Raw genomic sequence first — 27,832 nt, 5'->3', positions numbered from 1 at the left:
TCTTTGGAGATCAATGACTTGTTCATCTTACTGAAAGTTAGGAGGTCTACACTTACAAGGGACAGACGGCTGGGTTTATACCTCCAAGTCATGTGAGGTGAGCTTTGTCCACTCATCCATTTTTGAAGATCAAAATTTGAAAGTGTCCAAACCCTTCCTGATGGTATTGATATTCCTTTCTAGATACTCCTGCACCATCCTTTCTATTTATTCACCACGTGTCAGACTTGGACTCTGTTGTGCTAGGGCACAAGCTGGCAGCGGCGTACCGTTAATAGTAGCAGACCACGCCACACAGCTGCTATGGGGCCCAGACAGATGAGGGGGCCCGGATGGGTAAGGGGGCCCGCAATGGCCACTGCGGTTTGGCAGCTGTGCTGACACAGTACTATCTCCTTTAATTAAATGTAAGCACCGGCTGCCGTATACCCCCCGGCCCCTTGAAGCTCCCCTTTCCTTTCCTTGTCAGCAGTTGGCTGAAGTCTCTGGCTGGATTTGCATAAGAACGCCACGCCTCCTGGCAGCCAGAGAGCAGCACACATGCATTGCAGGAAGCAGGAAGCATTCATGAGCCTCTCTCACTCAGGGAGAGGGACACACACACAAGACGGTGAGCCCGGCTGGGGGTGGATTTTTTTTGTTAAATGTTTCCCCTCACTGTGCTGGCAGCCTGGAACTTGACATTTACAATGGCTCTGGCTGCACTTTGCACCTTAGGGAGGGGGGCCCGGCTGCACGCACTGTGGAGGGTGTGATACTTACCTCCGACCGCTCCCCAGCTGGTTATCACTGATCATGCGAGAACGTCCTGGACCGTTTCTCGTCATCACCTTCCTGCTGGGCTTCCTGTGGCGCCGATGAGCGACGTGTGGACGCGGGTGGGAGGACGTCAGGATCACCTCGTCTGACAGGTAAGTAGCGACCGCTGACCACTGCGATGTCGCTGGTGAGATCTGCCTGTGTGGCAGCTCACTAGCGACCACTTAGCGATGCACCAGCGATCCTGACCACGTCATATCGCTGGTCGGGATCGCTGGTGCATCGCTAAGTGTGACAGTACCTTTATGCTCACAGGATGATCAGTATAGATTGTTTTTTGTGCATAGATTATTATTGTTCACAGCAGCACATACTGGTTACAAAGAATAATGTGTCACTGAGTGGGATTATTTTTAAGCCAGATTGAAAATCATTTTAGTCAAGAATTGTTTTGTTCATTGTTTGGGTGATCGACTGTCTGTTTACACACTGATTATTGGGCAATAAGCAGTTCTAGGAATCCTGCAGTGTAAATCCAGCTCTCTACAAAAAGTGACCCTATGTATTCCAGGATGGTTGCAGGCAGTCACACTGCTCAGGGATCATCCCAAGTTACATTTCTATGTGTACGCTTTGTTGGTAATGCTTTTGTAGATGTGTGATTTTAGAATAACCTGAAATAAATAATATTACATCATAACTTCGTATTTTCCACCAGATAAGACTACGTGTTCAAGACTAGTGTTGAGCGATACCACCCGATAGTGAAAAATATCGTATCGGAATGGATCGGCCGATCAAAAAAAAGTATCGGGTATCGCCGATTCCGATCCCGGAAGTCCAATTCAAGTCAATGGAACAGAAATATCGGAATTAAAAAAACCCCTTTCTTTCCCTGTCGGTTAAGGCTGAGTTCACACGTGGCGTTTTTTTCGCGTTTCCGCGGCAGTTTTAACCGTGCGATTTTGCCACGAAAACGCGAAAAATAAGCATCCCATGCATTCCTATGGGATTCCGCAATGCTGTGCTAATGCTGCGGTTTTTACCGCGGCGGAATCGCTTCGCGGTAAAAACCACAGCATGCTCATTAATTTGCGGAATCGCGGCGATCCCGCACCCATAGGAATGCATTGTTCCGCTTACTTCCCGTATGTGGCTGTGCACACCATGCGGAAAGTAAGCAGAACAATTGCGGATGGTACCCACGGTCCGTAGGAGAGGAGACTGTCCTCCAGGCTCTGGGTACCATATCCCTGTAAAAAATAGAATTTAAAAATAAAAAATATTGTTATTCTCACCCTCCGACGTCCCCGCGCAGCCTCCATGCTCTCATTCCCAGTAATCCTTTGCGAAAATGCACGCGATGGCGTCCGTTCTCGCGGGATCGCGAAGTCTCGCGGTCATTCGTGCGACGTCATCGCGAATGACCGCGAGACATCGCGATCCCGCGAGAACGGACGTCATCGCGGGCATTTTCGCAAAGGATTACTGGGAACGGCTGCGCGGGACGTTGGAGGGTAAGAATAACACCATTTTTTATTTTTTTCACACTCTATCTTTTACTACTGATGCCGCATATGCAGCCTCAGTAGTAAAATGTTGGTCACACTCGTCAAACACTATGTTTGACGAGTGTGACCAACCTGTCAATCAGTTCTCCAAGCGATGCTACAGATCGCTTGGAAAACGCTAGCATTCTGCAAGCTAATAACGCTTGCAAAATGCTAGTTTTTCCGCGGGAAAATCGCGGGGATTTAAAATGCGATTTTTCCCGCGGACTGGAATTCCGGAATTCTCGCGGTAATTTCCGCGAGAGTTCCGGTACGTGTGAACTTAGCCTAATTCTACATGAAGAAAAGCAACTAATAATAAAGTAGAATGTATTGTGGGAGGTGGAGGAGACATTAAAGCCATAGAGGTTTAGCCCAATCAAATGGAATAGCAGGAATTTTTTTTTTTTTTAAAGACGTTCGTAGTTACAAAGATATTGACTATGTTAAAGTCTTTAATTTTTTGTCAGATATGTATGTTTCACTACTTCCATGCTCTTCACCTTCTTTTTTACTTCTCCCACACTTTCTCCATCATCTTCAGCAGCATCTTCTTTTTCTTTTTCTTCTTCCCTCCTGTAGTTCTTATCTATAAAAGTTTGAAGATTACACCTTCCGTTCAGCCTGTCACAAAAGATTTACAACAGGATTTGTCTCTAGTATTTCCCCTGGCCTCCAACCCCGCCAGTGACAGCTCTGAAGTGGCGTCAGCACAATCCACACTTGTTCCTGTGTTACTTGGCCTCAGTCCCGTCAGTTGATCCCCCAATGTGTGTCCGGCAAGGTCTCCTGCTCTGTCCTCATTCACACTACTAGTAATGGGAATGTGGACAGAGCAGGAGACCTTGCCGGACACATATCAGTGGATCAACTGACGAGACTGAGGCCAACTAACACTGGAACAAGTGTGGATTATGCAGATGCCACTTAAACCAATTATTTAGTCGGGAAGAGGACTGGCAAATTCTGGGGAGATCCAGGCCTTGTTCATTTTCAGAAAAGTAAGCCGGTCGACGTTATCAGAAGAAAGTCGCGCGCGACGGTCTGTTAGTACACCACCTGCAGCACTAAAGACGCGTTCCGATAATACACTGGCAGCAGGACAAGCCAGCACCTCCAATGCATACTGGCTAAGCTCTGGCCATGTATCCAGCTTAGAGACCCAAAACTTGAATGGGGAAGAGCCATCTGGGAGTGCACTGACAGGGCAAGACATGTAGTCTGTCACCGTCTGACAGAAACGTTGCCTCCTGCTGACTGGAGCCGTCAGTGATGGTGTAGACAATTGTGGCGGACACACAAAACTTTGCCACATTTGGGCCATAGTGGTCTTGCCTTGTGCTGAGGCACTGCCTCTGCTCCCTCTTTGTGCCGAGTTTCCTCCACTGGCTGGACGCACAGAGGTGCTTTGTAAAGCACTAGCACCACTGCTGTCGGGTGGAATGGAAAACATGATGGACTGCACCAGTGTGTCTTGGTACTCTCTCAGTTTACGCTCCCGGTTCAACGTTGGTATGAGGGTTTGCAAGTTGTCCCGGTAGCGAGGATCTAGGAGGGTGTACACCCAATAATCAGCCGTGTTGAGAATGCGGGCGATGCGGCGGTCGTTTCTCAGGCACTGCAGCATGAAGTCAACCATGTGCTGCAGACTCCCAACTGCCAAAGAACCGCTGTCCCCTGCTTGAGGTGTGATCTCTGCCTGCTCTGCATCACCCCACCCTCGCTGTACATACTGACTAGAGCTTTGTGTACCTCCCTCCTGTGGAGAGATGTCTTCCTCCTCCATGGGCTCCTCCTCATCCTCCTCACAAAGTGTCCCCTGCCTAGGCCTTTGTGAGGAAGCACGTAGCGCAGACTGTCCAGAGGCAGATGGCATTTGGGACTCCTCATCCTCCACCTCTTCCAAAACCTCATCCCTTAGTGCTTGCAGTGTTTTTTGAAGCAGGCAGATAAGGGGGACAGTCATGCTGACTAGTGCATCATCTGCACTCGCCATCCGTGTGGAATCATCAAAGGCACCCAAAACGAGGCAGATGTCCTTCATAGATGCCCACTCCGTGGTGTTGAAGTGTGACCGGCGCACATTGCGACTTGTTTGCACCTGATGCAGCTGGTACTCCATGACTGCTGCCTGCTGCTCACACAACCGCTCCAACATATGTAACGTTGAATTCCACCTGGTGGGTAGGTCACATATGATGCAATGTTCCGGAAGGCATAATCGGCGCTGCAGAGCAGCAAGGCGCAATCTTGCCATGCTGGAACGACGCAAGTGAGCGCACTCTATGCGGACCTTGTGCCGCAGTCCATCAAGATCCTGATAGTCTCTCAGAAAGCTCTGCACGACCAAGTTAAGCACATGTGCCAGACATGGGATGTGAGTGAGGTTGCCAAGGCCAAGAGCTGCCACCAGATTTCGGCCATTGTCACACACTACCAAGCCCGGCTGAAGATTCGCTGGCAGAAACCACACATCGCTCTCCTGCTTGATGGCATTCCAGAGCTCCTGTGCTGTGTGGCTTCGATTCCCCAAAGAAATTAATTTGAGTATGGCCTGTTGACGTTTGGCCACGGCTGTGCTCATATCGGTCATAACAGGCTCCTGCAGCGCTGTTTCAGAGGAACTTGAGTAGGAGGAGGAGACAATGTGTACAGACTGGATTCTTGCAATCCGTGGAGTTGGCAGAACACGTAGAGCGCCACTCTCCAGATCTGTACCTGACTCCACAACATTGACCCAATGGGCAGTGAGGGAAAGGTATCGTCCCTGTCCATGGTTACTGGTCCACGCATCGGTGGTCAGGTGGACCTTGCTACTGACGGCGTTTAGTAGAGCATGTTTTATGTTTGCCTCCACATGTTTCTGCAGGGCAGGGACGGCTTGCCTGCTGAAATAAAAGCGGCTGGGCATGGTGTATCGTGGGACTGCCAATGCCATGAAGTCCCGGAAGGTGTCAGTCTCCACCAGCCTGAATGAGAGCATTTCAAGGGCCAGTTATTTGGCAATTCCAGCATTCAGAGCCTGTGCTCGGGGATGGTTTGCCGAGTATGGCGGCCTTTTCTCCCATGCCTGTGCTACCGATGGCTGTCGAGTGGCCTGGGAGTGTGAGGATGACTTGAAACGTGGTGCTGTGGGTGGAATGTCACAGGGTCTCCAGACAACAGTGCCAGAGGTTCTTCCTTGGCGATCCTGTGAGGAAGCCGAACCAGCTGTGTGTGAGCTGGAGGAAGGGGCCCCAACACGAGCTGAAGAGGTGGTAGGTGGTGCTGTACGTTGGCCTACGTCTTCAGTGTGTCTGTGTAACTCCACCTCGTGCTTGGTCCGCACATGTTTCTACATATTAGTGGTATTGTGGTTGCTGACATTTTTCCCTCTTTTGACTCCCTGATGACACAGCTTGCATTTGACAAAGCAAATGTCATCTGCAACTGTGTCAAAAAAGGACCACGCACTGCAAGTCTTGGGAGCGCCCATTTTGCCTTTTGAAAGTGGAATGCTCCTAACGGGTGCCGAAGTGGAGGCTACAGGCAACCAAGTCTGCCCCCTCCCTCTCCCTCCTGTTTTGGCCATTCGGGGAATCTCTTCCTCAGAGCTGCTCCCACCACCTTCCTGTTCCTCACGCCATGATGGGTGAAGGACCTCATCATTTACACTCCCCTCTTCAAACACCTGCTTCTCCTGGGTTGTCTCTCCAGCACCGTACGCACCAGAAAGTGGCACCTGAGTCTCGTCATCATCTGATGCGTACTGAGGTGTGCTGACCATAGGCACTGGCCCACCCGCCTCTTCAGATTCAGAGGGTCAAAGAAGTTGCGCATCACTGCATACTCCCTCTTCTTCACATTCTGGAATGCTGCTTGGCTGGCCCCCTCTTTCCAAACCAACAGATTCCGAGAACAGAAGTAGAGACTGTGATGGCTCCTGTCCAGGGCTCTCTGACTGCCTGGGCACTTTGGCAGGTGGTGAAGAGACAGATGGTTTCTCTTCGGTGCTCTGGCCCTGAGAGGATGTGGAAGTAATTGAAGTCGATGCGTTAGCTGCCATCCATCTGACAACGGCTTCAATTTGTTCCTCCCGCAGCAGTGGGGTACGGTGAGGTCCTACAAAGCTGCGCATAAAGGACTGCTGCCTGCTAAAACTGGGGGATGCTGACTCACTGGTGCCCACAGCAGGCACAGAATCCCCATGTCCTCTCCCTGCAGAATCCCCATGTCCTCTCCCTGCAGAATCCCCACGTCCTCTCCCTGCTGAAACTCCACGGCCACGAGTCTTACTCCCTGCCTTCTTCATCTTGCTAGACTGAGAAAGATAGGCAGAAAAGTACAAAGGGGGGCCTTAGTGTGCTTATTCCTGAACAGCTGGTTACAGGTGTAAGAAACACTAATTTTATGAAGTGTGTGTGTCGACTACACTTTAATTGCATATATAGGAAGGAGAGAAGTCCGGCTTTCAGGATCGCGCTGTTCCAGTCCAAAGTTCACAAGGAGTTAATCCAAGGACCAAGCAGTGATTATAACTTTCTTTTTATTCCATAAACTCTACGCGTTTCGTGTACACAGTGTACACTTCCTCAGGAGCAAAGTTACACTGGCATCACATTCCATTCTCCTTATATACTAACTCCCCCAGGAAGTGAGGTAGGTGCTCATTGCACTTAAAAAAATTCACACATAACTATCAACATAATGTAAAATCACTAAAATTCATCTATAAAACACACTTCTTCTATAAAAACACACATATGTAAAACTTCACACTAGAAAAAATGTAAAACATTATAATAAAATTATGATTATACTCAATAAAAATCTAAAATTCTTGGTACATCATATCAATTAGCAGAACAACATTCACAAATATCTTATATAACCGCACTTATAATTTCCTTTCAGTATTAACCCTTCATTTAACATATTATACTTTTACTTTCCTTATATTTCAGGCAGATGATCATACACCTTATTATTCTGAATTGACCTGAATGTGGTCATATTATGCATAATCATGCCACAACACAGACACCGAGCGGTATTACATTTAAAGACTCCTGGTTCTTTGCACTGTTCATCCCTAATTTTTTCTTTTTTCAGGCGACTGGGGGCCAGTATATTTCTAAGAGTAGAGGAACTTTTAAAGATTAGTCCTGGTTTATTCGGTAGCATACTCCCCAACACTGGATCATTAAGAAGAACAGACCAATGATGATGTAAAATATTCCTAATTTTTTTATTTTGTTTAGTAAAATTAGTTAAAGTTTAAGGAGAAACTATCATTCTCTTTTTCTTTTTTCTTAGGACTTACCAGGTCCATCTGTTCCAAACCTGCGCACTCATTATATGCTTTTTCTAGCAGTTTTTTTGGGTAGTCTTTCTCAATAAACCTATTTTTCAATTCCTTGGCTTGTGATACAAAATCTGACTCTAAACTACAATTTTTCTTAATCCTTTTATACTGATTCTTCGGGACATTGATTAACCATTTATAATAATGGCCACTATTAAAATCTAACAGACTATTTGCATCACACTTCTTAAAAAAAGTTTTAGTAAAAATCTTCCCTTCTGAATGGAAAATGGTCAGATCCAAATAATCTATACTCTCCATATTATATACCCATGAAAAGGTGAGACCCCAATCATTCCTCTGAATGCTCTCCAGAAATTGTTCTATGTTATTACATTTATTATCAAAGACTATCATCAGGTCATCTATGTACCGTTTAAAAAATATAATATGCTCTGAAAAAATGGAATTTTCTATATAAATGAATTCAAAAATGGCCATAAATAGGTTAGCGAAAGTTGGCGCTACTTTCGAACCCATTGCGGTTCCGACTTGTTGGTGATATAGTTTTCCCTGAAAGTCAAAAAAATTATTGTGTAGTATAAACTTCATGCTATCCATTAAAATGGCTTTCTGATTCAATGGTAAATGGGCATCTTCTTTCACATGTCTCCCAAAACAATACAATCCTAGATCATGTCTAATATTTGAATAGAGGGATGCAACATCTATAGTCAGAAACATGTATGAATCTTTCCACACTATATCCTTCATCAAATGAATCAGCTGATCAGAATCCCTAAGAAAACTTTTCACAGACATCACATGGAAATACATTATATTATCTACATACGCTGCCAATCCTGACGTGAGAGAACCTATGCCAGAAATGATGGGCCTCCCTGGGGGGTTGTTTTGATCCTTATGAATCTTAGGAAGATGATAGAAAAAAGCCCTAGGGGGATTTTTCATAGTCAGAAAATTATATTCATGTTTATTTAAAATCCCCTCCTTTTTTCCAGTTGTAATTAATTTATTATATTCAGTTACCGCACTCTTATAAATATCCATTGTGACCACTTTATATGTATTCTCATCATTTAATATTCTATATGCCTTAAATTTCCCATTACTTGGCTCTATTACTCTCCAAAATCAAATGCAGCATACTGTGAACCCTGTTGGTTATTTGGTGACCGCCAAAAATTGGGCATATCTCCAGCTTGGGCCAAAGGTATAAGCAATTGGAAAGGATTATCTAACAAGATACAGGTTCATGAAAGTGCACACACTCACATTGAAGCTTGTGTTGTCTATAATCAGTGGCGAAGGAATTAAACAATTGACCAAGAGAGTGAAAATCAAATTCGTAAAGAAAAACAATTCTGGGGACAAGTTTTAAAAAGAATAGCTAATGTCACTTTATCAATGGCAATGGCAAATATTGCCTTTAGCGGTCATAGAGAAAAAATTGTGAAAAGCAACAGTGGTAACTTTCTTGCAATCATAGAGTTACCAGCGGAGTATGATCCTCTTCTTAAGCAGTTGCTACAGTTACCTGAAGGCACAGCAAAATATCTTAGTCCCCGAATTCAAAATGAATTAATTGGCATACTATCCAACCAAGTTAAAAATGAGATTTTATTAGACGTTAGTAAAGCTCATTTTTATTCATTGATTATGGACACTACACAAGACATTGCAAAAGTGGACCGGATGAGTCAGATTATCAGATATGTGTCTGAAGAGAGAGATACAAATCTGAGAGCCACAAAGTCTCTATAGTGGAAAGTTTTCTTGGCTTCCAAGCTGTGCATGTGTAGGGTCTGAGCAGGTTCGCAGGATGCAGTGACGAGACACGAGACTGAGTGTGGTTTGTGGAAATAACTTTTATAAACTGTAGCTGCTGGGGCTATATTGAGCAAACAAAAAGTATTAACAGCAACCAGTCCACGCCGGGACTCAACAAACCTAACAACACTTTCTTATGGGTAATGCGACTAACCCGGTTGGCCCGGGTGCTATAGGCCATGTATGACCAAACTGGGGGTCCTTATCTCCTATAGTAAACTTATCCTTCCAGGGGTCTGTCAGGATCAAAGGCGTGGCCACGTACAGGTCGCTGATGCGGCTGCCTTGACGCCTCAATATTCCAGGATGGAGCTGGGCTCAACAGGCCCTTGAAGAAACGATGCCGGTGGGGCGCAGCAGGCCCTGAAGAAACGATGCCGGTGGGGCGCAACAGGCCCTGAAGAAACGATGCCGGTGGGGCGCAACAGGCCCTGAAGAAACGATGCCGGTGGGGCGCAACAGGCCCTGAAGAAACGATGCCGGTGGGGCGCAACAGGCCCTGAAGAAACGATGACGGTGGGGTACAACAGGCCCTGAAGAATCGATGACGGTGAGGCACAGTAGGCCCTGAAGAAATAGTGCCTATGGGCACAACAGGTGTCTCCTTGCGGCTCTCGTCTCACCGCAAAGTTATGATGCAGTCTCTAAATATAACCATTCACCAACCTCTGCTCAGGGTCCCTTAGCAAACCGGACGCCTGTAGCAAGTTCGCGTCCCCAGGGGCCGGTGATGACAGGGCAGCAACTGTGGGAGAAGGCAGGGGGGCAGTGTCCTGACCGCTGTAACGGAACGGTCTCTAGTCGCAGCGGTCACTGGAGGTTGCGGACTTGTCACAGCAGGAAGGGAAACAGCGGGGGCGGCTGTATGCGACCGTATGAGGGGAGCGGCTGCCGGTGAAAGTCTCTCATGTGTCACTTGTCGGTGAGTGCGCAGCTTTCCTTTCACAGACCCCTGTTGGTCTCTCCAGAACATACCATCCGCTCCCTTGGTCCTCTCTGTCTAACACGGCTTCCTGCCTGTTGTCTCGTTCTCTGTCAACTGACACCTGAGCGTGCCCCCTGCTCCTTTTATCCTAGCCCCACCCCCTGTTGCCCTGACACGCTTTGTTGTGTCCCTCCCTTTGTCATCCCCCTGGTGTGATTCCTTCAGGAACCCTGATGGCGGTCCCCTTGGTTCCAGCCCAATCACTATATGGGGTCCTCCTCCCCACATTCCACCACCCCGTAAGCTCGCCAGTCCTCGGGCGAGGGCCTTAGTCTATTGAAATGAATCTGCGGAGGTATCAATGTTCGTTGCCATACAAACTGGTCTTGTTCATATCGTTCAGGGGGTTTACTGGCTGTTGACCGCTCGGAGCGTCTAAGTTCAACTGGGGTAGAGTCGTCTGGGGTGGTGAACATCGTTGGGCTGATTGGTGCAGGCGGGCTAATTGTGTCAGATGATTCATTACTGAGTGGAGGGCCTCTGTGTCCTGGGAGACAATCTTCATCGTCGTCCGGGTCCCAACATACGGAAGACGGTACGGATGTCGACGGGGTAGGCTCCGGTTGCTTTGGGTTGGAGGAAGTACATGGGCGTAACATATTACGATGCACAATACGGGTGGGCAGTGTTTCATCCTCCTCAGTAGAGTTGAGCGACTTTTGGTTTTTTAGGGCCGAGTTTCGTTTCGTGAAACCCGACTTTTCCAAAAGTCGGGTCGAGCAAGATCGGCAGATTTTAGGGAAAAGTCGGGGTCGTCCCGAAACACAAAACCCAATGTAAGTCAATGGGGAATAAAAGTCGGCAGTGAGAGGAGGACAGGAAACACACCTACAGTGCTCATTTGAATGCCAAAAGCATCAATTCTTCTTACTTAAGCTGGTCAACCTTAAAGAACTTCATAATACAAGTTACGCACTGAAAAATGGGGGTTATTTGGCTAAAGTTGTGGGGGGGAGGGCTGGCTGCAGGTTTTCATGTGCCCTGGGTGAAAGAGTGCCCCTTTAACACATACCACAACTCATCATGCTCCGATACGGCAGAGAAATAGCGGTATAGTACAATGAAAAATACTTCACTTTTTACATCTCATGACGAGGCCCATCTATTTCTCCATACAGAATCATTGGTCCCATATAATGTTTGAAACAGTATATGATGAGCTCCACATAATGCTACAGTATATGTTGGTCCCCATGGATGAAGCTCCACTGTCTTATGGGCCCAAATAATGCTCCAAACATAATGGGCCCCATTTCTAATGCTCTAGTGTATAATGGGCCCTGTAAATGCTGCTCCAGTGTCTGATGTCCACCTTTGGAATGTTCCAGTGTATGGTGGGCCCCATCTATCATTCTCCAGAGTATAGTGCTCCCCAAAAATTGCTGTCCCAACATTGAAAACAATCAAATAAGTCTCCTCGCTAGGGAATCCCTGTACTAGTCTGGACTCCTCGTCGTTCCCATCTTCCATCTCACTGCACAGTATTTCAACCTTGCAAGTGCTGTGATCCTGAGCAAGCAGGGGGGGCCCACTCGTTGGCGACGGCACTGGCACAGGGCCCCTGATAGTACGGTGGTGTGACTGATGGCGGGTGGGCCGAACCTGCACTTTCATCTGCAGCTTCCTCTTTGTCACCGTGTAAGATGGAACTGTATATGGGAATGGTAACCTGAGTTTCATCAGGGTCAGATTCAGGCCGTGTAGCGTGCGAGGGGAATGTAGTGGTCTGGGTCAATGTACCAGCAGATTCATCGAGCAGTGGCTGGGCATCAGTGCACTTGTGTCGCCCACAGGAGTACAGTCGCCACAGTGGCATTACCTTCCTCCTAGGGAGTGTGATGTCATGCTTGGGAGCAACGAAGGATCTCTCTAGCAGGTTAACTGATTGGGCGGCGTTATTCCCACGAGTCATGACCCTCCAAACAGCGTTCATGAAGGCAAAGTGTTTGTTTTACGTGGGCAGTATGGTTGCAAAGCTGAACCTTAAAGGAATGTCCAGAAGGGCACCACCAGGAGTGGAGCCTACGGTTAAATTCGACTCCACCTGGGAAACCTCAACCATGCCAGCTACAGAAAAGATGCACACATTGCAAGCTTAATTCTGTTAACGAACGAGACTCCGTCATGCCCCGCGGTCCGAGTCCGGCTTACTAGAGGGACACGTGAGGCTCTGGCACATGAGATTGGCCAATAACTGGTGTGTCATGCCCTTACATGTCCGTGGCTGCATGTGCACTACACTGAAAAGGCCAGCGTTTGTCGCTTACAGGTGCAGATAACCCGCTGAACAACGTTAGTGATGGGGATCACTGATTACAATTATTACCCGCGAAAGATGATTTCCCAGTAAGTGCAGGTCAACCGCAGTTCCGGAATTAGGCCTAACCATCATTCCTGAAAAAATGAAAAACTTACGTGTGCAAACCACAGGTGCTGTAGCTTGCTTAACAGCTCGCCAGCCGTTCTCACGCCCAGTATGGATTACACGTGATTGCACAAAGGTGAGAAAGGGTACCGTATCCCCGGATAACATGTATGGATAGCGTACACATTCAAAATATATGTCTATACATCAGGAGGCAGGCTCAGGCGGTGTTAGCCCAGTATGGATTGCACGTGATTGCACAAAGGTGAGAAAGGGTACCGTATCCCCTGATAACATGTATGGATAGCGTACACATTCAAAATATATGTCTATACATCAGGAGGCAGGCTCAGACGGTGTCAGGCACAGTATGGATTTGACGGCCCAGACTACACAGCGGAGGAGCAGAGAGAGGTAAAGATTGCAAATGCTGTTGCCCTGCCCAAGCAAGGGGGCCCACTCGTGGGCGTCGGTACTGGCACTGGGCCCCTCATAGTACGGCGGTGTGTCTGACGGCGGGTGTGCACCACCACCGTCAGAGACACTTGATTGCACTATGAGGGACCCTGTGCCAGTGCCCGCGCCCAAGAGTCGGCCTACCCACCTGTCCAGGGCAATGGCACTCGCATGGTGTCGTGCGCTAGGTGGTGACCCCGGCCATGGGGGGGGAGGCAGCTCAGTTAGGGAGTTTTAGAAAGTGGCATATGTTGATGTTGGACATTCAGCTGATGCAAAAGGCAAAATAGGTCAAGTCCCAGGAAGAGGTGGATCAAAGCAAGCCATTTTTCTGTCACCCTATGTGTCATCAGGGGAAGGTGGGACAAAATCCTTGGAAACCCATGCATGGTTCATTTTAATGAAGGTTAGAACATCCACATTTTGGGTTGACAGACGGGTCCTTTTTTCTGTCAGGATTGATCCAGCTGCACTGAAGACTCTTTCCGATAGCACACTTGCAGCTGGGCAAGCGAGCTCCTGTAAGGCATATTGGGCCAATTCAGGCCAGGTGTCCAGTTTAGCGGCCCAATAGTCAAAGGGGAATCACCTGTGTGGGAGAACATCGATATGGGAGGAAAAGTAGTTTGTAACCATAGTTGACAACTGCTGTCTCCTGTCACTTTCCATCGATGCAGTATTACCAGTTGTGTGAGCGGCACTTGAAAAATCAGTCCACAACATTGTCATGAAACCCCTGTCTCCAACGCCACTTCTGCTGTGTGCACCATGAACACCTCTGCCAAGCTGCCCCCGGCCCGTACGGCTCGTGTGAGAACCATCACCGCTGCTGTGTGCTGGGAATGCCTCAAGCAACCTATTTACCAGAGTTGCTTGTTTATTAGCCAATATTAGGTCAAGGTTCTCCTGTGGCATGATGTTTTGTAATTTGCCTTTATAGCGTGGATCCAGGATGCTGGCCAACCAGTAGTCGTCATCGTTCATCATTTTGGCAATGCGGGGGTCCCTTTTTAGGATCTGCAAGGCATAATCTGACATGTGGGCCAATGTTCCCGGTGTCAATGATGCACTGCGAGTGCTGGTTGGAGGAGCACTTTCTGGCAAATCCACATCCCTCCAGTCACGCACAAACCCTGTACCAGACCTTGCCACGCCAACATTTTCACTTGCCCCACGAGATGCATCCTCCTCCCCTAAGTAATCATCCCCATCATCATCCTCCTCCTCCTCTTCTTCCTCCACCTCGTCCAGGAGAGGTCCCTGAGCAGACAATGGCTGAATGTCATCAAGGATTCCCTCCTCCTCTTCCTCCTCATCAACATTGGCTGCAGATGCCTGCTCCTTAAGGTGCATCAAAGTTTGCATGAGCAGACGCATAAGTAGGATGCTCATGCTTAGGATGGCGTCGTCTGCGCTTACCAGCCATGTGCATTCCTCAAAACACTGAAGGACTTTACAGAGGTCTTTCAGCTTAGACCACTGCACACCTGTCAACTCCATGTCTGCTCTCAAAGTGCCTGGCCGTGTATCCTCCCACAAATGCAATATGGCATGCCTCTGCTCGCACAGGCGCTCCACCATGTGCAGGGTGGAGTTCCAACTTGTTACAATGTCGATAATGAGGCGGTGGTTGGGAAGGTGGAGCAATCGCTGCAGCTTCTGCATACGAACGGAGTGTACAGGCGACCGGCGGATGTGCGCGCACAGTTTTCGCACCTTCTGGAGCAGGGCTGTTAACTCCGGATAATTTTTGAGGAAGCACTGCACCACCAGGTTCAAGGTGTGAGCCAAGCAAGGTATGTGGCTGAGTTTTGAAAGGGCTATGGCTGCCACAAAATTACGGCCGTTATCACTAACTACCTTGCCTGCCTCAAGATGTACACTGCCCAGCCATGACTCAGTTTGTCGCTTCAAGTACTCGGCCAGCACCCCGGCGGTGTGTCTGTCGCCCGAACACATTATCTGCAACACAGCCTGCTGACGCTTTCCACTAGCTGCTCGATAGGGGGACACCTCGTGTGCAACAGTGGCAGCTGCAGATGGAGTGCTCGTACGACTGCGCTCTGTGGACGAGCTTTCGCTTCTGGAGGAGGAGGAGGAGGAGGGTGGAACGCCTACAGCCAACTGTTTCCTATACCGTGGGCTAGGCAGCACTGTCCCACCTCCTCTGTCCCCTGTGGACCCTGCATCCACCACATTAACCCAGTGCGCAGTGATGGACATGTAACGGCCCTGGCCATGCCGACTGGACCATGCATCAGTTGTGAGGTGCACCTTTCCACTCACTGACTGCTTGAGTGCATGGACAATGCGGTCTTTTACATGATGGTGGAGGGCTGGGATGGCTTTGCGAGAGAAGAAGTGGCGACTGGGTAGGTCATAGTGTGGTACTGCATAGGCCATGAGTTCGCGGAAAGCTGTGCTTTCCACCAACCGAATGGGCATCATCTCAAACGAGATTAGTTTGGCAATGTGGGCGTTCAAACCCAGTGTACGCGGATGAGAGACTGAGTACTTTCTTGACCTACTCATAGTGTCTGGGAGGGTGAGCCGGACTTGAGAGATGCATATGGTGGAAGTAGCGGTGGACAGGGCGGACTGAGAGAGGGTTGATGATGGTGATGGAGTTGGTGTTCTTTCTGATGGCCTAGATTCAGTATTTCGTTGATATAACAGTGGGATTCCCTGACTGCTGTGGCCTTGCAACGACACCTCAACATTTGCTGCTGTGCTAACCGGTGGGCTTACAGTGGGGGAAACAATGTAGCGTTGCTGACTACCTTCTTTGTGATCAGTTGCACATGTGGCACTTGAGGTTTGGTGTTGTGTCCACGCTTGCAAGTGCATGATGGTTAAATGTCTAAGCATGCAACTGGTATTCAAATTTTTCAGATTTTTCCCTCGGCTAAAGGTCTTTGCGCACTTCTTACAGATAACCTTGGCCTGATCATGAGGATTTTGTTCAAAAAAGTGCCACACTGCACTCTTCCTACTTTGGCAGACATTTTGCGGCCTAGCACGCTGTGATCTTTTGACCCTCTGGACAAGCTGTCCAGCAACTCTTTTGATGTTTGGAACCTGTCTTTGGAGTGCTCCGGGCCTGCCAGATAACAGCTGTTGCGATGTCGATGTCTGCTGTGGATGCTCCTCATCTGAGCTATTGGAAGCAGCACCCTCTTCCCCCAATGGATGCCAATCTGGGTCAACAACTGGGTCATCCATCACCTCCTCTTCAATGTCATGTGCACCTTCCTCTGTGTCACCGTGTATGGTGGTATAGTGTGCGGGAAGGGGCACCTGAGTCTCATCAGGGTCAGAATCTGGCTCTGTACACTGCGAGGACAATGTAGTGCTCTGAGTGAATGTACCAGCAGAATCATCTATCAGCGGCTGTGCATCAGTGCACTCCATGTCAGATTCATCTTGGCCTGGGTAATTCACCATTTCACTTGATAATCCAGGCATGGTATGTGAAAACAGCTCCATGGAGTAATCAGTAGTATGGCCTGCGTCATCCTTCAATCTTGGTTGGTGTGAAGGACACAAGGAAAGGTGTGGTTCATGAACATGAGCCTCCAATGACGACTCAGTGCTTTTACTTTTTACAACTTCAGAAGAGGAGGCGATAGAGCTGGAGGCTGAGTCAGCAATGTAAGACAAAACTTTTTCCTGATGCTCTGGCTTTAAAAGCGGTTTTCCAACTCCTAGAAAACTAAGCCTTCGAAGCCTTATGGAGCCAGACGATGACGCAGGCTCAACACCTCCTGCATTCGGTCCTATTTTGCTCACCCCCACCCAATTCCACGGCCTCTTCCACCAGCCTTCCTCATTTTTTGTAGAAATGTAGACAAAATCCAACAAACTATATAGTAATGTAAAACAAGGTGCAAGGTGTCTATAGGACAGGGGAGATTTTGAATTTCTGCACACACTTGTGGACACTGGACACTTTTGGATTGTGTGAGGCCCACTGAATATCAGAGCGCTATGTCACAGGCTCGATGGCACAGGTGTGAAAAAAGTGACTACAGGATCACAGAGATTTTGAATTTCTGCACACACTAGTGGACACTGGACACTTTTGGATTGTGTGAGGCCCACTGAATATCAGAGCGCTATGTCACAGGCTCGATGGCACAGGTGTGAAAAAAGTGACTACAGGATAAGGGAGATATTGAATTTCTGCACACATTAGTGGACACTGGACACTTTTGGATTGTGTGAGGCCCACTGAATATCAGAGTGCTATGTCACAGGCAGAAATTGGCTAGTGTATCACAAACTACAAGGTGTATGTAGAATTGGGCAGAATAGGAATCTCCCTAGAGTGTAGGTCTGTAAGAACGGAACAAGTCCTCCACTTATCCTTCCACAGTGACACACAGCTTCACTGTGGCCGTGATAACAGCCGTTACACGGTACTGAGAGGAGCGTGCATGTACACGGCTGTCCGGTGTACGTAAAATTGTCAAGCTCCGTGTTTTTTAAGTATACGGACTGACACACGCTGTCTCTCTATAGTTTTGAATGTGATCAAACAGCAAATATATTTAACTGTTTTAAAGCTAGACAAAACTAGTAGGTGCAGGTCTGTAAGAACGGAACATGTCCTCGACTTATTCTCACAGAGTGACACACAGATAGCTTCACTGTGGCTGTGATAACAGCCGTTACACGGTACTGTGTGAGGAGCGTACACCGCTGTATGGTGTGAAAAAATGCACGCTCAGTACCTCAGCAGGACAAAAAAAAAATTGGGATTGCTCTTAAAAAAGCAGTTTGCAGAGCAGTGGGTAAACAGCAATGCAGCTGTCAGGAAGCCTTAGAAGGCAGCCTAACAACCAACACCGCTGATCCACCACAATATAGCCTCCCCTTGCACTGCACACACAGTGACTGGTGTGTTGTACAGGCAAAATCGCTAGCAGCAGAAGCAGTTTTTTTTTCTTCTTCCCTGCCTAACGCTCTCCCTAAAGAATCAGCAGCAGCAACCTCTCCCTATGCTAAGATCGGCAGAAGTAAGATGGCGGTCGGCGTGCACGCCCTTTTATAACCCCTGTGATGCCCACCAAAGCAAGCCAATCACTTGCATGCCCTTCTGAAAGATGTTGGTGACCCCTGCCTATGTCATCACATTGCCCACAGTGTCCGTGGATCCTGATTGGCTAAAAAGAGCGCAAAACAAACTTTTGAAACGCGACTTTGGCGCGTAAGTCGCCGACCTCGTGGCCGACCTCATCCTAGGGTCGGGTTTCGTTTCATGAAACCCGACTTTGCCAAAAGTCGGCGACTTTTGAAATTTTTCGACCCGTTTCGCTCAACTCTACTCCTCAGGTCGTATTTCGTACACTGGTCCGTCTGGATGGATACGGCGTAAGACCCGATAAGGACTTTCTTCCCAACGTGGCTCCAGATTGTTCTGGGGGCGTTGATCTAGTACAAGCACTTGGTCCCCGCTTTGGAGGTGAGGAGGTGGGGTTGCATTCATCCCTGGGTGCTCCCAGTCTCGGAGCTTGGTGTGTACAATTCGGTGAAGACTTTGCAGCTGGTGTCGATGATTTTGGACCCAAGACGATACTCCAGTCCAAGGCTGAGGCTCTTCGGGGTCTAACTCCACCTCTGTGATCCCTTTTCCTTCTCGTCCGAACAACAGGGAATAGGGGGTATAGCCAGTCACTCGATGTACCCTATTTTTATAGACCCAAACTAATTCAGAAATATATTCAGGCAAACGGGCTTTCTTGTCACTCTCCAGAGTGCACAACATTTGAATCAATGTCCGATTAAATCATTCACAAGCCCCATTCACCTGCGGGTGATACGATGTGGTCCAGGATTTGTCAATTCCATAGATGTGATGTAGTTCTTCCTTGACTTTTCCCAAAAAACATGCTCCCTGATCAAAATGTATCCGTTGAGGACAGCCGTATACTTGTATAAAGTTTCTACAGATTGCGGAGCCAGCTGACTCTGCGGTCTGATCCCGACTGGGGTGACCACAGCGAACTTGGTGAAATGACCTACCATAACGAGACAGTGTTCGTATCCCTGAAATGCGGGCCCAATGGTCAGATAATCCACCGTCAGGAGCTCAAGGGGCGCTGAGGTCACAATAGTCTGTGTTGCGGCTCGCTAAGTGGGTGGTTTGGCTAATTCACACAAGCGGCAAGTCCGGCAAATTTCGTCCACAACAGCCGGCAAGCGCGGGTGGTAAGCTTTCTGTTGCAGCCATTGCAAAGTTTTTTTTTTTGTTCCGAAATGGGCCCCTTTTTTGTGAGCCTCCCGAGCCAGTACGCGAAGTTGGGCTCCTGGCGTAACCACCTGCCAAACCGTCATCGAGGTTGTTTGTGATGTTATTTTACAATACAATAATCCCTTTCGGAGAACCAACCTCTCCCATTGTCGCAGCTTAAGCAACAGGTCTTGAGTCAAGTTTTGCCGTTGAGAGTCAGTGGGTAATTGCCCAGCGGCGACCCATGTCCTGAGGAGGCCAACCTCTTCGTCTTCTTGTTACTGTTGTATCCACTTATCCCGGGATTGTTCCAATATGCCCCTTGGGGTCTTTATTGTCAGTTGTAAAAACGGCAGCAGTGAGAGCGAACGGTATTTCCTCTCCTTCCAATTCTTCGTCTTGATTCTGTCCTGGAGTTGTATGTCGAATCCTGGAGAGGGTGTCTGCATGGACATTCTCGGCCCCTCTTTTGTAGATAATCTTATAATTGTACTTCACCATCCGGGCCACCCATCGCTGTTCCAGAGCCTCCAATTTGGCATTTTCCAAATGAGCCAGCGGATTGTTGTCAGTTCGCACTACCACCTCGGAGCCCGCTAGGTATTCTGCGAATCTCTCCGTCATAGCCCACACCACTGCGAGGAGCTCAAGCTTAAAGAAGCTGTAATTGTCAGACTCGGAGTCATGGAGTGAGGGACTTCCATATGTGATCACCCTCTCCCGGCCATCCTGAACCTGTGACAACACAGCCCCCAGCCCGTGAAGACTCCCGTCAGTGTGCAAGATGAACGGCTGAGAGAAATCCACTTAAGCCAACACTGGGGCATCCGAGAGCGCTGCCTTGAGGTCTCGGAAGGCCTCTTCCTGAGGTTGTTGCCACTGGATTTTTCGCCCATTGGCCCCAGCCGGAGCCCCCTTCAGTAGGTCATGCAGGGCTCGAGCTCGACATGCAAAATTCTATACGATGCGATGGTAATATCCGGCTAACCCCAGAAAAGCCCGCACATCTTTCACCGTCTCGGGGGTAGCAGCAACCTTCTCCCGGGATGGCCTCACTCCCTCTGACCCAGATACTCAATCTGAGAGCGAAATAGGTGGCATTTCTGAGGCTTCACCTTCAACCCGTACTTTTGCAACCGGCTGAGTACCTGTCCCAACCGCTTCAGGTGGTCCTCAAAGGTGGCGGCATAGATGATGATGTCGTCCAGATAGATCAACGTAGCCTCAAAATTAAGATCTCCCAGACACCGCTCCATCAATCACTGAAAGGTCCCGGGGGCGTTGGCCAGCCCAAACGGCATCCGATTAAACTCAAACAGTCCCATGGGCAATATGAACGCCATCTTGGCTCTATCTTCTTCTGACATGGGCACCTGCCAGTACTCACTGGCCAAGTCCAGGGTTGAAAAATATGTTGCTTTTCCCAAGGCAGACAGGGATTCTTCTATGTGGGGCAGTGGATATGAGTCTATAATAGTGCAGGCATTCAGTTTACGATAATCCACACAGAATCGTAGTGTACCATCTTTCTTCCGGACCAACACGATTGGGGCCACCCAGGGGCTTTGACTCTCCCATATCACCCCTTTTCGCAGCATTTGGGCCAGCAAAGTTTTCACCTCCTGATAGAGTTGTGGCGGAATCTGTCGATATCGTTCCCGGATAGGGTCGCTCCTGCTGTGGGGATTTCATGAGTGATGGTGATGGTACACCCAAAATCGTCCTCATGACTAGCAAATATTTCATGGTACTGTCCAAGCAATGTTTTTATCTGTGAGAGTTGGGCTGCAGTTAATCCAGAAAGATCGTCCCGCATTTGCTCCAAAATATTTCGGCCCTTCTCTTGTGCTGAGACTTCGTGGACCTGTAAGGTTCGCATTGTTACTTCCCAAGGTTCCTCGGGGTGTACTCGTAATTGAACCACAGGAGCTGGCAGCACTTCTTCTAAAGGCCTTACTAGTTTGGCCAGTACAGTCCGTGCTTTCAGAACGGTGTCTCGGTCTTCAAGGTTAACGCACCATACCAGGACGGTTCCTTTTTGCACCATAGCCAGGGAATGGGCCACCAGTATGCCAGGAGGTAAGCGCTCTGAGTGACACGGCTCCACCTGCACCTCCACACCCTCCAAAGGTATCGGGGCTCGAATTGGCAGGGCCACCACTGTCTGTCCAGGAGGTAACACAAGCAGGGGAGTCGCTGGTGTGATTATCTTACCCAGAGCCTCGCCTTCCTGACGGTCCTGATGTACCCGTGCTCCCCGCACCAGCTGCTGGAATACCTGTCCCTGGGCTGTGCGAGAACCCCACTGCTTCAGAATCCTCTGTGTAGGGTCATTGAGCAGTAGGTTGCCGAACTCTCGTAGAACATTCATGCCTAGGGTGACGGGGTGTTGCTTATCAGCTTCTCCTTGAGTCAGTACCACCCCCCTGCGACCAAGGGATTTACCGTACAGTGTCACTTGCACTAACACCACCCCAGCAACTGGGACCGGCAGTTGGTTGGCAGCTACTAGTCTGATCACGGGCCCCCACTGAGGCCTTGCTGCTTCCGGGAAGTCCTATTGAATATACATTACGGGCATAGTGGTTACTTGTGACCCCGTGTCCACCAGGTACCGGACAGCCGGTCCCTCCACTTCTGCCCAAACCACCGGACATTTTGCTACCAAATCTTCGGGATTGCCACGACCCCTAGTTGTGGTTTTCGGCTCTGAGCGGCGTCCCCCCAGCCCAGATCCCTTTAGTTTAATGGCTGCCGGGGTGGGAATCTCCCACACCATGGACACTCTCGGGCGAAGTGACCTGGTTCTCCACACTCATAACACCGGGCTGGCACAGACTGACCACCCCGCGGGGAGCATGACCCCCAGGGGCTGGGGTTAAAGCTAGGTCATCCAGTCCCAGTTTCGGTTCTTCTCTTTACTGCGGCCAACTCGCCCTTAATATTTTTCAATTCTCGCTTCACCTGCTCCACCCACTGAGGTTCCTCCACTGCGTTCGAGGAGGCCTCCACACCTCGGACCTTCCCCACGGGGAACGCTATTCCCTGTTCTTGCTCTCGAACCCGTGCCTGACTTCTCACTTCTGAAAAGTCTATTTGGGGTTCATTCTGATCTGCTCCCGTAATGCCTGCTTTATTAGTGGATCTCGCAGTCCAGTCACCAGTAGGTCACGTAGGGTAATGTCAACAGGTCAAACCCCTACCCTGTCTTTTCTTTCAATAGCCATATGTAATTCTTGGAGGACATTCATGTACTGAGTGATCGTCTCCGCTTCTGCCGGCATCCGACTAAACAGACCGGTCCTTAACGCTCCCACATTAGTGGGATCCCCGTGGGTCTGTTCCACTATCTGTAACATTTTTTCAAAAGTGTTGCGGTGCCCCGGAGGTTTCAACATCACTGACCTACACACCTCCCCGTCTAGGGCCATGAGTGCCACTTTGGCTTCCAAGTCAGGGGTCATTGGGTGCATAACATAACATAGTATTGGAGCTGGAAAATCTAGGCAGGTTGTTCAGTATGGCCCCCAATGAAATGCTGGTACGGGGACCCTCATTAGTTAGAGAGTTTACAGCCCTGCCCTGATCTGGGCCACCACTGTCCATGCTTGGAGACTGCATCCCACCGACTACGCCAAGTGTAGGGTCTGACCAAAGTGCTGCTGGTATAGAAAAAGATATTCTAGCATGCGTTGAGAGCTATGGTCTTTCATTAGATAAGTACCGTGGTCAGGGCTATGATGGAGATGCCACAATGAGTGGTATCTATACTGGCGTGCAGTCTCGAATTTTACAAAGAGAAGGAAATGCACTCTATGTTCATTGTGCAGTGCATAATTTGAATTTAGTGCTTCAGGATGCTGTTTCAGAAATTACTGAAATTTCCAGCTTTGGCAATGTTCTTCAAAATGTCTATAAGTTTTTTGGGGAAAGCGTCAGGCGTTGGGAAATGCTATCTTCATTCACAAGCCAGTCTTCTGTGACTTTGAAAAAAATTGTGTCCAACCCGTTGGTCTTCACGATATGAAGCATTACTTGCCCTACATTTTCGCTTTCCAGATGTTTTGAAAGCATTGTTAAAACTCATTCTTGTGTCATCCAAAAAGAGTGAAAGAGATGAGGCAATGAGACTCAAAAAGAAAATGGAGTCTGTTATGAATGAGTCACCAAGGAGGAAAAAACAAAAAGCAAGCTAAGCCCAGAAAACCGGAGAGGTTGGTAACTAGCGGATTGCAGACCCCTGATCCTATCCACAACAACTAGCAGTAGCCATGGAGCGTGCCTATGGTGGTCCTAGACACCTCGTCACGGCTGGAGAACTAAATAAGCCTAAAGAAAGAAAGAAAGGGAAAATCTAAACTGCCCCAGAGCAGACCCCAAAGCAATAGACAGCCCCCAACATGTATTGTCAGTGAAACAAGATGAAAACACAGACACAGATAGAAAGATAGGCTGAGCAAACGATGGGGCCCTCACTAACTAGAAAGGACAGGAAAGAAAAGCTGCTGTCTGCAATCACGCAAAAAACCCTGCCTAAAAAAATGTCCAACACGTCTGATAGAAAAAGGCCCTGAAGTCGCTAGACTTCAAATCACTATATCAGCACTCAGGTATATTCTGAAGACAGAGAAAAAGAGATCAACTGATCAGAGACAAAATGGGGATTCAGCCCAGTCCCAGCCAGGGCTGGCTGAACACAAAAGCTAAGTAAACCAGACAAAAACTCATATGAACAATAGCAGAGAAAACTTAGCTTTAGGAAGGCAGGAACCAAACTGGAAACCAGAAGCCACAGTCAGGAAAAATCACCAGCAAGAAACTAGGGAGTCGGCTGCCTTAAATCCAATCAGAAACTCCTGATGTCCAAACGCAGTCCTCTTCCTCAGGTGGCCGGTGTCTGCCATTTAGATCAGCTTCATTATCTCCCTTCACCAACAGAGGGAGTCCAGATAGAGAACTCACTACTCCTCTGTCAGCATAGCCAGCTCCATAACCCTCAACAGAAGCTAGAGGCAAACCCGAAAATGAGCTCACAACAGGAGTCATTTCAATTTGTTTTCTTGATTGTGCTTCAGACTAAAGTATACCAGTGTATTAATGCTGTGTCTCTAATGCTCCAAGCTCAAATCATGGATTTATCTAAAGCAACACATTTAATTAAAAATGTGTCTGAGGATCTTTCAGACTATAGAAACAATTTTGAAATGGCCAAAGAAACTGCTGTTTCCTTGGCAAGTACTTGGAAAATTCAACTGCAATTTGCTGAAAAACGAATCCCAAAAATATAAATTCATTTTGATGAAATTTGTGTTGACGAGAGATTGGAAAATCCAGAACAGAGGTTCAAAGTAAATGTTTTTTACAACTGCTTAGATATAATTCTAAATCAGCTGAGAAACAGATGCAAAGGAATGAATGAGGTTGTTGAGAGATTTTATGTAATTCAACCAGCGGTTTTAGCTTCTGTATCAGATGAGGCGTTGTTTGAAGGAGCGTCAAGATTGCAGCAAAAATATGAAAAAGATCTATCCACAGCTTTTCCAGGACAACTTCTTAGCTTTAGATCAGCACTTAAAAATGAAGTACAGAAGTCTCTGTCGGTGAAAGAACTTGCAGATTTGCTAATAGTGGAGAACAATGCGCTGTCATCTAATTTACCAGATGTGTGCATAGCTTTTCTTTTGTTCTTGACACTACCTGTCACTGTGGCTTCTGCAGAAAGGTCCTTCTCAAAGCTGAAGTTGATTAAAAATTATTTGAGAAGCGCAATGTCTGAGCAAAGACTTTCTGGCCTTGCAATCCTAAGCATAGAAAATGCAAGGGCAAAAAAACTGGACATAGACGGTATTATTGACACATTTGCAGAAAGCAAGGCCCATAGACGTCAATTCTAAAACATATTACATGGCGTGAGTCTGCAAGTTGGAAACGTTTTATAGAAATGGGTGACTTTAATAGATCATGTACAGTCAGATTTTAAGCAAGTACATGTGTTTGACCTGTATTTACTTAAAGGGAATTTGTCAGCAAGTTTTTGGTATGTAATCTGAAGACCGCATGAGTTTGGGTTAAAACACAGGGATTCCTTTATCAATCTCCATATTTTGTTTAACTGTAATAATTGTTTTAGCACCAGGAGCTTATCATTGCTGTGACATAGCTTTCTCAGCTCTGCTGTATTGCTAAATCTAAAAGATCAGATTGTGTCAGAACAGCTGCACCCAGTAATCTAAGTGATACATCCTTGGTTTCAGAGTCTCTTTGCCTATATCATGCTGCTATCAGTCAGATGAGGCAGCAAAAACTTGCTAACAGATTCCCTTTAATGTTATACAGGGATGAATGGAGAAAAAAAATTGAGTGTTTCATTTTTTGCATGGACTTTTGCTATTGATGTTAAAGTCCATTCATTTTTTTTATCCAGTCACATAAGATTCGAGTAGAAAAAGTTGGAGATTCCCTGGTTTAAGCTATTTACTAACATATCCTTGCCCGAGATGTGTACAGCTGTAGTAAGACCCTATCATCATGTTCATGCATTATCTTTTTCACTATTTTGCCATGTCATATGTAACATAAGTTGCCAACTGTAGTTTTAACATGCCTTTTGTTGCATGTGCAAATTGTGACAAATATGATCTTTAAACACAAACCCATTCATCCATATGGATCTCTTCATGGTATTAATCTGCAGATGTGATTTACTAAACATATTTTTACATAAAATATTAATAGTTGGCTGTGAAGTACAGAAAAGCATAAATACCCAGCCTGCAAAAAATAAAAATTTCCGGAATATTGATTTAAAGTTGAAAAATATTTGCTTTAGGTCTAAAATAAAAGCTTTGTCAATTAAGAGGTTTGTGGTCATAGGGTATACCATCACTGTACACACAAGTGGTGAAAAAAATACAATGTCAAATACTAATCTGTCAATTCTATTATAGGTTGGAATAACTACTGCTTGAAAGTTTTGTTTCTGGATCGTTTAAAAATAAGTTTAAAGTTTGATTTTTGGATACAAAGTCTCATTTGCATTGGGGAATTCACCAGCCATTACTGTAAGTATTCTGAGTTCAATATAACATACATTTCCTGTTTAAAAATAAAAAAAAGATCTATTTTTCATTTTAAGGTTGTTACACTGTTAATTTTCACCCTACAGGCACGATTTGCAATTGGCTTTGAACTAGTGTCTCCCATACAAAAATTATTTTAGCTCTTCCTTGGGTAGAACAGAGGTATGAAGGAAATTATATAGCAGTACTGAGCATTGTAGCTGGGAATTCAGCTTTGGTATAAGCTAATAAACCTGCAGGAGAATATTTTTTTTGTGCTTCCTCCTGGCTTTGCTCCTCCTCTCCCTCCTAATTTGTGAAATCATTGTGCTGATCAAGACTGATTTGAACAGTTTATTAAGAGTAAATGAGTTTGAGACGGGGAGGGGAAAAATTGACTCATAAGAATAGAATGAAACTATACGTTATATTCCTGAGAAGATATTACAAAGTTTCTTACATTCACTTATACTATTGATTTAGGCAGTTTTTTTGTAGGTACACTTGTTATGTAAAGTAATTATTTTATATCTGTTTTGCTGTTTCAGGTTGTCCTGCTTAATCTTCCATTTTGACTTTTACAAGGAATACATCAAATTGGATGTAAGTGTTTTACTTTTTCTTTTACTCAAATGAGAAGAAAATCAAAGACTAGCTATAAAATTAATTGTTTGACCTAAAACATGCATGCCTGGAGTTAAGAGCACCTGTTGATTTTTTTTTTTTCTTCCTTTTTTTTTGGGGGGGGGGGGCATTCAGACTTTTGCTATGGGGTCCCATGATTTCTATGTACACCCCTGCAAGCTGGTATAAAAAAAAAAGTGACAAAAAACTCACAAAAATTGTTTCTTCCACTTATAATACTGCAGCTGCTGTCCCTTTCCAGTGCGGGAATAATCTGACAAAATTTGGTCGTATAACATGGATCTAACAAAGTGGCAACCAAGTAGTCAGCACTATTTTATATCATAGATATACGGGGATCATGTTGCAGTGCAGCAAGAAGGCACACCTTTGTCGAGTTCTTCCATGAAGTCCAAGCTCATGCTGTGTTGGTGGCTAAGTAACACTGATGCTTGTTTCCCTCATGCCAACTACCAACAACAGAGAGGGGATGATTATCCTCTTCACCTCCTGACAGTAGCTCGACCATAATCTCTTCCTCCTCCATTTTTTCCTTAGATCTTGCATCTTCATTAACAGTTTGTCTGTTATCACCAGCCCCACTTGATCACAGTAATCCACCCTCCCTTGTCACCCACCTATGAGAAGACAGTCTGGAACTTAGAAAC

The 27,832-nt window shown here is 47.1% G+C and overlaps 1 long non-coding RNA gene across 1 annotated transcript in view; it reads left to right on the top strand.

Moving 5' to 3' along the window:
* The first annotated feature begins 481 nt into the window (after positions 1 to 481).
* The window catches only part of LOC141052572 (uncharacterized), a 40,556-nt gene continuing 13,205 nt past the window's right edge, over positions 482 to 27,832 (top strand). The window contains exons 1-3 of the long non-coding RNA XR_012220841.1: positions 482 to 610; positions 26,430 to 26,543; positions 27,089 to 27,143. This is a non-coding gene — a long non-coding RNA (uncharacterized lncRNA). The remainder of the gene's footprint in view (positions 611 to 26,429; positions 26,544 to 27,088; positions 27,144 to 27,832) is intronic.

Source organism: Dendrobates tinctorius, unplaced genomic scaffold, assembly GCF_039654945.1.
Source record: "Dendrobates tinctorius isolate UK_male_01 unplaced genomic scaffold, ASM3965494v1 ptg000162l, whole genome shotgun sequence".
NCBI classification, from domain to species: Eukaryota; Metazoa; Chordata; class Amphibia; order Anura; family Dendrobatidae; genus Dendrobates; species Dendrobates tinctorius.
This window is presented reverse-complemented; position numbering and strand designations above follow the sequence as displayed.